Genomic DNA, 12,227 nt, shown 5'->3' with positions numbered 1-12,227 from the left:
TCTATGGGGTTTCTTGGAGGTACAAGCTCAAGTACCAAGTACAAGCCAAGTAGATTTATCAAAAGAGTTACAGTCTACCTAAGAAAAAAAGGTAAATTTGTTGTATATTTCCCATGTATATTTCAACCTGTTCCATTCTTACTGGAGGGCTAATCAAACAATCAAAAGCAAATTTCTCTTAACATTTTTGTTTACTAATTGTAAATTTTTTTTCTAATATTAAAAATTCTAACACACCAATTTAAAAATTCTAATACACTTGTTCACAAGACAACATTGTATATTAGAATGTCTGTGGACTTTGGAATGTGCAGATCTAGGTTCAAGTTCTGAGACTTCCATTTTCTAGCTGTGTGATCTTCGGTTAATTACTCAGCAACTCTGAGCCTCACTTTCCTCATCTGTAAAAGAGGGTGAGGGAGTAATAATCTCTGAATCACAGGGATGTGACAATTACATGAGAAAACCATGGAGAGAGGAGTAGCACAAGGAGACACTCAGTACTGACTCTTGCCTTCTTCCAAAAAACCTCTTGGTGACGCAAGAATAGTCCCACAGTTAAGACACATCTGAACTGACATGAATACATTTGGATTAGGCTTGAAATTATTCCCATATCACCTATCAGCTTCTGACAATGAAAGCTTAATTTTTTTAAGTTTATTTCTTTATTTTGAGAGAGACAGAGACAGCATGAGCAGGGGAAAGAGAGAGGGGCGGGGGGAGAGAATCTCAAGCAGGCTCTATGTCAGCACAGAGAGGGATGTGGGGCTCAAACTCATGAAACCACAAGATCATAACCTAAGCTGAAACCGAGCGTCGGACGCTTAACTGACTGAGCCACCCAGGAACCCCCAAAAACTTAATTTTTTAAAACTATTAATATGTTTGAATAATCAATTCAGGCTTATCTCTAAAAATAAAAAGGAGTACAACAAGACATGGGTATTTCTGAAATGATCCCTCTTTTAGAGCCTCTCAGCTCTTCCATACAATTAAAGCCCGTCAGTTTCAGCTATTTCTTGTTTATTTGTTCAATTCAGAAACGACTTATTTAAAGGCTGTCTAAATAGGACATACTGAGTCAAAATAATTAAATACATCTGGATAGTCATCTGATGCTTACTACATCAACAGATAGAAAAATTTCATCCAATTCCATTTTAGGGAACATTTACCTGAGTTTGCAATTTGAAAAAAAGTATAGTACCGTAAATGGTTAACATAAACTTTTCCTTCAGAAATCTAAAGGGGACTTGATCATTAAAGTAATGAACTTTTGTGCTTTAACAGGTTCAAGGCTGAGACTGTATAGATTGGCAACATTTCAAATCAGAGTGAGTGGTCCTTGTTATATATCTGATACTGACATACTTCCTCGCTTTAACCATTAATGTAATTCACTGCCTTTCAGAAAAACGTAAATGACCTTCAGATGGAAAAAGATGCATTCCTTACAGCACCAGAAAGCAATCTCATAACGGCAAGGCCTTCTCTGAAGCCACATTTTCTACAGACAAAAAGGACAAGAATCACACAGATAAATGAGCTGGGCACACAGGACTCTGATTTGGACTGGAGTCCTAATCTGTCTTTACCAGATGACTCCCAGAGCAAGTAGGTTAACCTGTATGCCCATCCCTCTACTGCAACATGCTGTCAGCAGTAGGATAGGACTCCCTGCCTGAAAATGGGGAAAAATACAAAGAAATGCAAAGAATGACTGAAACTCTTTATGTTTAAACATAGCACAGAAGCCTTAGGGAACTTAATTTGGATACAAGATGCAGCCTTTCAGTTCTTGTGCAGAGGGGCAGCCGAGCACAGGGGGAATAAATGGGGTTTCTAATGCAAGGATAGGAGCTGGAGCCCCAGTTCTGCTTTCTATAAGCCACATGACCTCAGCGGTGTTAGCGAACTCTCTGAACCTCAGTTTCCTCATCTGGAAATGAGGGAGCATAACAGGCCAGTGAATGTAGCAAAATGGTCATATGCACTGGCCGGGTAGACAAGCCCCCTGCCTGGCTGAGCAAGTCACTTCTCTCGGGCCTCAGTAGCTCACATGTAAAATGCGAATAATGATGCTCATTAGGTTTGCTGTGAGCCTTTCACAAACGTGCCTTGATGTGATGAGTTATCTGGCAGCCTTGGTATGCATTAAGTGCGTAATAAACAGAGGAGTGATTACTGCTTTCTGTAAAATGAGTATGATAGGAACTACTATCATTTTTGTTATAAAATTAAATGAGATAATGTAACTAAAAGCATTTGATACCTCTCAATTTTTGCCATATTAAAATTAGGACTCTTCCCTTGAGGAGCTCACATGGTCAAGGCCCTGCTGCGTGACAAGAGGCATGTTTCTTAATGTTACTAAGCTTTAATCTCTTCACCTGTAAAATGGGTATGATAATACTATCCCAGAGCTGTTGTAAGGATTAAATAATATATAGTGAGTGGCAAATCATCATTATCATTCAAAAAAATTAAAAATCTGACTCTAAACTACCCAGGGTGGTTGGGCTGTCTAGCGTTGTTCTTGAAGTTTTCCAAAGTCAGACTCAACACAATTCATTGTGATGCCCGGAACACAGTAAGTGCTCAGTAAACAAACATGGAATGAACCTCCCAGGGTGGCATGAGTGAACAATGAAATCTTATAATGAATTAGTAATTAGTCATTCTTTTTTTTTTTTAATTTTTTTTTAAATTTTTTTTTTTTCAACGTTTTTTATTTATTTTTGGGACAGAGAGAGACAGAGCATGAACGGGGGAGGGGCAGAGAGAGAGGGAGACACAGAATCGGAAACAGGCTCCAGGCTCTGAGCCATCAGCTCAGAGCCTGACGCGGGGCTCGAACTCACGGACCGCGAGATCGTGACCTGGCTGAAGTCGGACGCTTAACCGACTGCGCCACCCAGGCGCCCCAGTAATTAGTCATTCTTTAACTTCCCATCAGGCTATACAAGAAGTTGTATCAGTGAGGTTTTAATTTTTACATAAAGTCCCTGACTTCCAAAATTTATACTAGAACAGTCCATTAAAGGACAGTTTGGCTTTTAGTGGAGATCCTTCCTGAAGATACCCAAGATTAGCAAAAATAACGTCTCACTATCCTTAACAAGTGGGGTCTCTCTTTGGTTTTTTTGTCTCAGAGGGCACATTGCAGAGTCCAGCCGATTTCTTTCAAGGTCACTGTCCTCAGAGTCTATGATAATGACCTACTTAAGGAGAGAGAGTTACTACAGAAAAAAATAAAAGAACTACCATGTGGGGTCACTGTATTTAATATAAATGGTTTTAAAAGGGGTGCCTGGGTGGCTCTCTCTGCCCCTCCCCCACATGCTCTCTCTCTCCAATAAATAAACTTTAATAATAATGATAATTTGAAAAATGGACAGCAGTCTCTTTAAAAAAAAAAAAAAAAAGTAATGGTCTCCAAAATATCCCAGGCCTTCTCTAACACCCTGTGAATGATATCATCAATCCCAGCTCCACCATTTCTGGCCTGTGTGATCTTAACTGATCCAATCTTCAAGTTTCCTAGTCTGTATAATGGAGATAAATAAGTACATCTTCCTTCTACAGTTGTTATCAAGACAAAGTAGTAAAGAGTGAGCACATGGAAAGAACCCAACAAACGTTCAACACTGTTAAAACCTCTACCTTGACTGAATCTTCACTGTGTATTTATGTTTCCAGCTCATAATCTCTTATTCTAGTGGAGGACAATTCTTAGGAAGCTTCTATAGTTTTGAAGTCCAGTATTTGGAGAATATATCCGTGTTGGTCATGCCAATATCCTTTCCAAACATTTAACCTTTAATCACGTTCTTTCTTAGTCTTGGTTTCTCCCAGACCAAAAAATCCTAATCTGTTTTAGTGTATTTTTTAATGCTATACCCCTTAACTTTTTTCAAACCTTTAGTGCAAAAAGGCTACAAACTACCTTGACTTCCTAAATGCCCAATGACCAAGAAAACATAATCCTATCATAAATATATGATTATAGCTTCTTTGCTTTGTTTTGGACAATTATTAATGCTTACAGTAGAGGAAAGTCATCTTAACCTGATCTCACAAATGGTTTCAGAACTCTACTTCCCGAAGAAACCTGAGACTTCTGGGACTCGCTCTTAACTTGGGTGAGTCAGAGCAGGTGACAGATGTTTTCAGGCATCACCAGTCAATCTGAAGGTTGTTACCAGGGAAGAGCGCAGGGCCTCGCTGAGACAAAGCTACTAATTAGCCATTAACGAACAAGATACTGGCGCTCCTGGGTGGCTCAGTAGGTTGAGCGTCCGACTCTTGATTTCAGCTCAGGTCACGGTCTCACAGCTCACGGGATCGAGCCCAGCACTGGGCTCTGTGCTGACAGTGCAGAGCCTGCTTGGGATTCTCTCTCTCTCTCTCTCTCTCTCTCTCTCTCTCTCTGCCCTTCCCCTACTCACTCCCGCGCTCTCTCTCAAAATAAATAAACTTAAAAAAACAAACAAACAAGAAACCACCTTCACCCAGACCTCAGGCCCCACAGGGCTGGTCTGACCCCTCCTTCACTCACCCCATCCAGAGTTGTACTGGATGGTTTGTTTTTTGACTCTGTAGAAGCACAGAGATAAGTACCATGTCCTACTCTCCTTTCCTACATAAATAAGAATATTCTTGATCTTTGTGTCTCAGATGATAGAAGTGCCGATGATAGTCTTGATATTACATCCTGAGTGACCTGATTACCTAGAAGCACCCACAAGCTTTCAGAGGACAGCTGAACTTCCTTTCTCAGAAATTTTTTGAAAGAAATGAAAACTGCTGTTGAGCTTTAAATACATTGTGATGTTTTGGGGCGTTTGGGTGGCTCAGTCGGTTGAGCATCCGACTTCGGCTCGAGTCATGATCTCTCAGTTTGTGAGTTCGAGCCCCGCGTCGGGCTCTGTGCTGACAGCTCAGAGCCTGGAGCCTGCTTCGGAGTCTGTGTCTCCCTCTCTCTGCCCCTTCCCTGCTCATGCTCTGTCTCTCTCTGTCTCTCAAAGATTAATAAACGTTAAAAAAGAAATTTAAATATTTTGTGATTTTTTTAACAGTATACTTCACTATTTTATATGATAATTCTCAGAAACAGTATCAATATTATTTTCATGACTACATTATAGAAATTCAAAGTAGTGACATATGTTTTTATATAGATATGACCATTTAATAACAAAACCCTGGTGTTGCTTTTTTTTTTTTTTTCCCTGCGCACATACTCATTAGTGCTTGGGAAATCTGGAATCCTAAATATCAGAGGAGGGTTTACATAGGACTGTGCCCCTATTTCTTCCCACGCGTCTCTGTTCTCACCTACAAAGGGGGGTTTTGAAGGGCAGCTGGGGTCAAGTTTGACCTGTAAGATAAACTTGAGAGAGAAAATCAGGTCCTCCCTCTATGATGGGCCTGCCATACTCACAGGCAGGAAGTGGCAAATCAAGATGACTAAATGAGAGAGGGCCTAGGGCACAGAGAGCTCCCACGGCCTGCATGAAGCCAGTGAGAAAATGGGCCCCCGATGGAACTGTGCAAGCATACCAAGAACTACCACCAGGCACATAAGGTCAGGCTATTTCATAGACACCTCGGATCTGTAACTGTACCCTTCCAGAAGAAATCAGGGTCTCCTTTGCAAGAACAGATCGATTCTAGTTACTAAGAGTTCAGGTTTTACAGAAAGAATCCATCAGCATTGGTTCTGAGGCATGGTCTGTCACACACACGACTACTACCAACACTGTGTGGGGTTGCCCCATATGGCTTATGTTTTTTAAAACACACCAGAAGCCCAGAATTCTGTGTACACTTTCCAGTTTCTCTCCCAACTCACTAAGTCACAGGCAAGGTTCTTATCTGTCCCTTTCCCAACTGCAAAGTACAAGTAGTCATTACTGCCATCTTAACAGGGCTTTTGAGGGGTGGGGGGAAAGGAGTTTTTGCATGCTGTTTTGGCGAACCAGCAAATTATCACCTGGGTGGCTCATTCGGTTGAGCATCCAGCTTTGGCACAGGTCATGAGCTCACGGTTTGTGAGTTCGAGCCCCGCGTCGGGCTCTGTGCTGACAGCTCAGAGCCTGGAGCCTGTTTCGGATTCTGTGTCTCCCTCTCTCTCTGCTCCTCCCCCGCTCGTGCTCGGTCTCTCTCTGTCTCTGTCTCTCTCTCTCGAAAATAAACATTAAAAAAATTTTTTAAAATGTTCAAACCATGTACTTCTGTCTTTAAAAAACACTCTAAAGATAGAAATGAACCATGAAGCATCAATGTCAGAGTAGATTTCATAAGCTCTCTTGCCAGGGGGGGTGATCCTTCTGCTTGGGCTTCTTGGGGATCAGTGCTATAAACCCCCAAAACACAAAGTACACAAGGCAAGTACCCAGGAGATGCCCCCACGTGCTAATTGGGGAAGAGTGGTTCCCATGTCTCAAGGTGTCTCAGTACCAGGCAAAAATGGAGGCAAACATTTATTTAAACCTATGGATACAAGGAAAGCAAGCTCTCTTCTTTGAGCTGGACCATAGCTTATGAAGTTCAGTCACAGGGATGGGGAAAAGGAAGGAGTGGCCATTCATCTCCTAAAATGGTATAAAAAGAGTCATGGCTCTAAGAGCATCCATACTTTCAAATGACTGAAAAGCTAATTACATGTCTGCATAATTAAGCTCCATACACTTGGGGTCACAAAAAGAGAGGAAGAGGAAGGCAGATAGTTAGGGAAAAGGCACCATAGGAAAATGAACTGACTCTAGGAAAATACATCAGTGTCTTTTCTTAAGTTTGAATAAGTTTGAGTTGCGGGGGAGCAGAGTGGGCACAGAGCCGCGTGAAAGCCCAGTGAGAGCTAAGCATGGAGACTCAGTGGTTGCTCTTAGCAGGCCTCCTTTTGTAAACACTTTGGTTAAACATATGTGGGTGTGAAGAAGGGCCTGCTTTCCTAAGAATCACTCACGACAAGGCACACCATGGACGCGGTGTTGAACTTCACGCAGAGATAGGAGGAAACAAGTTAGCAGGGGCAAAGCCTGAACCAGCACACAAAAGGCTTCTTCCTGTCTCTGGTGCCAGCAGGCTTCTGTGTAATGTGACCCGACAAGGGCTGATGGTTTCTGCCAAAGCTCAGTGTGTCTAGAGTGAGCACCTGCTGTACTGGGGTGGGGGGGGTGGGGCAGGGTACAGTTAGAAAGCCCCACCCATTTTTTTCCCTACTCATTACTCAAATCATTACTTAGTCTGTATAAACATCAAATATTTCTTAAGAAAACTGGAGTACTTAAAATGAACTGTGTGTAGAGTTTACTAGCTTAAAATTATACCTCTCAATTGCTACCAGGGTCGAATAAAGCCCATAATCTCAACAGAGAGAGGCAGATTTACAGTTTCCTATCCTAAACTATTTCTGCCATATCACTATCATTCATAACACAAATACACGCACAGCCACATGTAAGTTAATTCCCATTTCAAAACAGTTTACACTAAATAGTAAATGTTTAAATTCTGTGTCTTCTCTCATAACCTTTTTAGCTAGACTGGATTTTTAGAACGAGCTCTCCCACTCACTTCTCGTTCTCTTGACTAATAGGACACACGGTTCCTAAGCCAAACAGGCTCCTCCAAGCACAGGAAGAGCCCTGGACTGGTGGCTTTGACAACAGGTGTGCAGCTGTGTACCACTAATTTACCTTCTCCCGAGTCTCACTGCACCTGGAAGATGAGATGAGAACGGATGTGTTATCTCTAAGATGCTTTCCTGCGACGAAATGCTATAATTCTAACTACTCAGAAAAGTGGGCTCCCTACCCTCACTCCTTTCTGGAAGACAGCAGTTGTAACTGAAATTACTGAAGGTGTGTTGAGCTGACTTGGGCTGAAGGTAGCTGATGGCTGACACCGACAGCATCTCCCGTCACGGAGCATCATGGCTCATCTCAGCACGGAAGGCACCAAGAGCAGGATTCTGACTCCCCCTCCTCTCCCCACCCCAACCCAGGGCTTTCTCAAACGGACCAAGATGGCTGCCAGGTTCATTTGGCAGAAGACCAACCCAACTGACTCACAGGGCTTTCAACTGAAATTTGAGGAGAAAAAAAGCAGCACGATACTTGGATAAAACTGGATGCGACGCAAGGTACGCCGGGCATGACAAGTTATGTCACAAAGCAGACAATGGGAGAAGAGGAACTTAGTAACTCTTAGGAGACGACAGCAGGGAAGAGAATGAGAAATGCTATGTAGAGTCTAAGAGGTCATATCCCGTAACGAAAGGTTAAAACAAAAAAAAAACAACAGAAGGAAGTTAAATGAAGACAAGGTAATGAGTAAGTGCCTTAAAAGTATCAACAGCTTTTGGATGAATGAGACTCATAACCATCTTATTTAAAAAACGAGGGTGATTTTCTTATTTAGAAAAAACAACCTACTAGATGAATCAAGAGTCTGTACCATATGTCACCCCTAATCTGGCCTCAGAATTGGCATCTCCTGGACCTCAATGTTAAAGCCGGCAGAGGGAAAGGAATAAGATACAAACAGAACCAGAACTTGAGATATAACTGGGATGTGGTGCTGGCCAGGGGAAGTGACCTTTAGTTCAAATTATCACACTGAAGTGGGTACAGTCAGTTCAGGTCTAATCAGGCTGATATCCACATCCAGGGGGTCAGATATAGCAGTGAGGGTATCACAGGTCCCCAGGCCTGGCGATTCCTATTGTCAGATAGATGATGATATCCACTGTCCTAAGAATTATCTCCTGGTCATTCATTCACCCATCCATCCATCCATCCATTCATTCAAAAAACATGTTCTGAGTAGCCTACCCTGGTACTGTGCTAGGCACTAGAGATATTAATAGTGAGATAAAGACAGACCTAATCCCTAACTTCACGGAGTTTACAATCTGGTAGGGGAGACTGACATTAATCAACTAATCATGTAACTGTGATAAGTACTAGAAAGGAGATTTCTTGGCACCATAACAACACACAGTGGGGGGCTGTAGTCACACCTGGGGGTCAAGGCTTCTCTGACGATGTGATGTGACGTGATGTGATGTGACGTGATGTGATGTGATATGATGTGATGTGATAATTAAGTCAAGAACTCAATGGCCAGCAAAACCAGTAGATTAGTAGGTGAGGGTAAGAAAGCTTTAGGCAAAGCAAACAGTGTATATCAAGTTCCTGGGATGGAGGCAGTATGGTTTCTTGAGGAGTTGAGAGAGCCAGTGTGGGTGGATTACTGACAAAAGGTTCAAAATAGTGGGAGAGGAGCACAAGGAGGAGTCAGGCCAGGCAGAACCTGCCGGGCCACACTAGAGGTTTCCAGCTTTATCCTAAGTGCAGTGAAAGGTCACGGAGGTGTTTCAAGCATGGGGTGACATAATCAGATATGCATTTTTTAACATCTCCCTCCGACAGCATCATAATAGAAACAGGGCACAAGCCCAGCCTAGGGCTCAGCACACAGGGAAGGGTGTACAGGGAAAACAGCAGCTGAAATGGACAGAAGGGTGGAGTCCAGGAGCTGCACTTGGGAAAACCAGGAAGCAGCCTGAGGCACTTAGCTGCCCACACACATCATCTGACCATGGGGATGAAGCTCCCGAGGTACCTCAGCTCCGGGTGAGCAGCAGAACCCAGGGCCTTGCAGCTAAGATTCAGGCAGCCTTCACCTCATACATTCTGGTTCAGCGGTAAAACCCGGGCATCTGTACTTTTTTTTTTTTTAATGTTTTATTTATCCTCGAGAGAGCACGAGCAGGGAGAGGGGCAGAGAGAAACTGAATAAGAGGATGAGAAGCTGGCTCTGCAGAGCCCAGTGTGGGGCTTGAACTCACGAACTACGAGATCATGACCTGAACTGAAGTCGGACGCTCAACTGACTGAGCCACCCAGGCGCCCCAGCAGGCATCTGTAGTTTTAACAGGCTCCCCAGGTGACGCTAATATGCACCAAAGTTTGAGAACAAAGGGCGTAATTTTTAGTGATGATAAAAAAGGAAAATTACCCAACACTATTCTGATTTAATCTTCCCTATCAAGAATGATCTTCAAATAGAATGAACACAACAAACATGCTTAAGAGGAAATTAAGGCTCGGGAGAGGTAAGAAGACAGAGGAGAGAGACTTGTGCTTTAAGTGAATTCAAGGTTCTGCTCCAAGATGAATCATACCCCACGGTATCGCAAGAACTGTGGAGAACAGTAGGCAAAGGGTTTCTATTTGACAGATCAGGGCTACAAAGTCATAGTAAAAATAAAGTCTGTCTCCCCATAACTCCACTCACTACTAATCTTAGCTTTGCTCGCTGGCATTCCTTCCCCCCCACCCTCCACCCCGTGATACTTATTAAATTGCTTGAAGGTAATGCCTTTACTGCACAACATCTAGTAGTTTTCCATTTGCTTACCCCGTTTACCTTATTCTGCAAACAGCATTGCTATTGGTAAAATCTCAATGTCAACTAGTTTTTTGGAGCCTCTGTTGGTGACCACTTGCTTGCAAGCCCACTGAAAACTCTAAGTCACCTTCCACAGCCTGTGTACCACGGGCTTGTCACACTTGAGCTCCACGGTGACAATCAGAAAGCAGAATGGGTTCACTAAAAACCTGCTTCTTAGGATTACTTCAGCAACAGACTAGAAGAAAAAGCATCCGTCCGTTGTGCATCTTGACCTCAGCCAGGTAACTAACTACCTTATCTCTAATGTGATTTATAGCCAGCTACGAGGCCTACCAGAAAGTGGTAGCGGGGATGAATCGAGGTGAATCATGGTCAGCTTTGAAAGAGGTGCATGGTGACAGGTTCAAGGGCGTTCTGATCCTAGTTACATCCAGCATGTTCCCTAAAGTCTTAAAGAATTAGAAACAACCTATCTAAGCTGCAAGATGAGACCACGTTGTGAGGAACAGCCAGCATACTGGGTGAAGCATCAGAACTATAAAATAACCCTAACAGGATGGAAGGAGGAGATGGAAGCAACATAATGAAACCGAATAAGAAAGTACAGTGCTGCCCTTTGGTCAACTCCAAGACAGGATGGGGGAAGCCTGCCCTAAGATCAGAGCTCTTCTTGGACTGCAGGCCACAGTGGGACAGGATGACAAAAAGTTAACACAGTCTTGGAATGCATTAACAAAGTACCAGAAAACCCCTACTTCTCCGGTCATACCTAGCTGGAGGGCTGTGTTTTCTCAAGGCAGCATCAGATAGAGCCTCCAGCTGCCATTATGAGGAATGGTTGAAGGAGCGGCCAACAGCTCTCATCTGCCCTCGACCTTTCCTTAAAACACTCCTACTTCCCTCCTGAACTGAAACTCAGACTTGCCTGGATCTTTCCTCCTAACCTTTCCACTTGGCTCATTCTCCAAGGTCACCAGACAAGCTAACTCCTCTTCAGAAGTTCTTCCATCTTTGCCATGACCTACCAACCTCCAGGACATTCCTCCACACTGGTAAGTGGCTCAACATCTTCCTTGTTTCCCTGACTTGTACCAAGTCCTACCAAGTCCTGGGAGAAACTGTCATTCTCCCGGTGATCCACCAGAGCCCACCCCTATTCCCAAACTGCAACCCATGCAAGAGACACACAAAATTATGCTCGTGGGCTCTTCCAGTTATCTCTGTCCTTAGCCGGCTCCTCAGCAACGCTCAACCAAAGTCATTTTCCCTTCCCATCATTCACCTTGATGACTGCTCCAAGACTATTCACTATTCTTCTCAACCCTCTCCCCTGCACCCTCCCCTCCCCTCCACCTAAAACCACCTTGTCAGATTTAATCTTCCTGCAACACCGATTTTAACTCTGAGAGTTTCAGAAACCTGGTCCTAAGTTTCTTATTCCTAAATGGCTTCACAAGATGGACTCTTCTGTGATATCCATCTTTTGAAGACTGCTACCACCAACTGTTTAGAAACAGTGAAAAAGCAAGTCTTTATTCAAAGCAAACAAAGCCCTAGGAAAAAAAATCTGATGGTCTTACGTGGTCGTAGTGACATACGATTTTTCCTTCCTGGAATATTTCTGCACATATTAAAATGAAAATATGGAACCAAAGCACTTTCTAAACAGGTAACATTTGTAAGGTATTGCTGTCACTATTAACAGTACATAGTACAATGCATACCAACTCTGCCTTTGAAGCCCCAGGCGCCCATCGATGATTAATCACCAAAATGCTCCACTGGACCATCCACTACAT

The 12,227-nt window shown here is 43.2% G+C and overlaps 1 protein-coding gene and 1 long non-coding RNA gene across 2 annotated transcripts in view; both read right to left on the bottom strand.

Annotated features, from left to right (window-relative positions):
- The window catches only part of RUNX2 (RUNX family transcription factor 2), a 224,791-nt gene that overhangs the window by 37,931 nt on the left and 174,633 nt on the right, over window positions 1-12,227 (bottom strand).
- Window positions 5,211-11,736, bottom strand: LOC131515358 (uncharacterized). Its single transcript, XR_009263593.1, has 2 exons — window positions 9,083-11,736; window positions 5,211-9,047 (listed from the first exon to the last, which is right to left on the bottom strand). It is a non-coding gene; the product is annotated as an uncharacterized LOC131515358 (long non-coding RNA).

This window comes from Neofelis nebulosa, chromosome 6 (genome assembly GCF_028018385.1).
Source record: "Neofelis nebulosa isolate mNeoNeb1 chromosome 6, mNeoNeb1.pri, whole genome shotgun sequence".
Lineage (NCBI taxonomy): Eukaryota > Metazoa > Chordata > Mammalia > Carnivora > Felidae > Neofelis > Neofelis nebulosa.
This window is presented reverse-complemented; position numbering and strand designations above follow the sequence as displayed.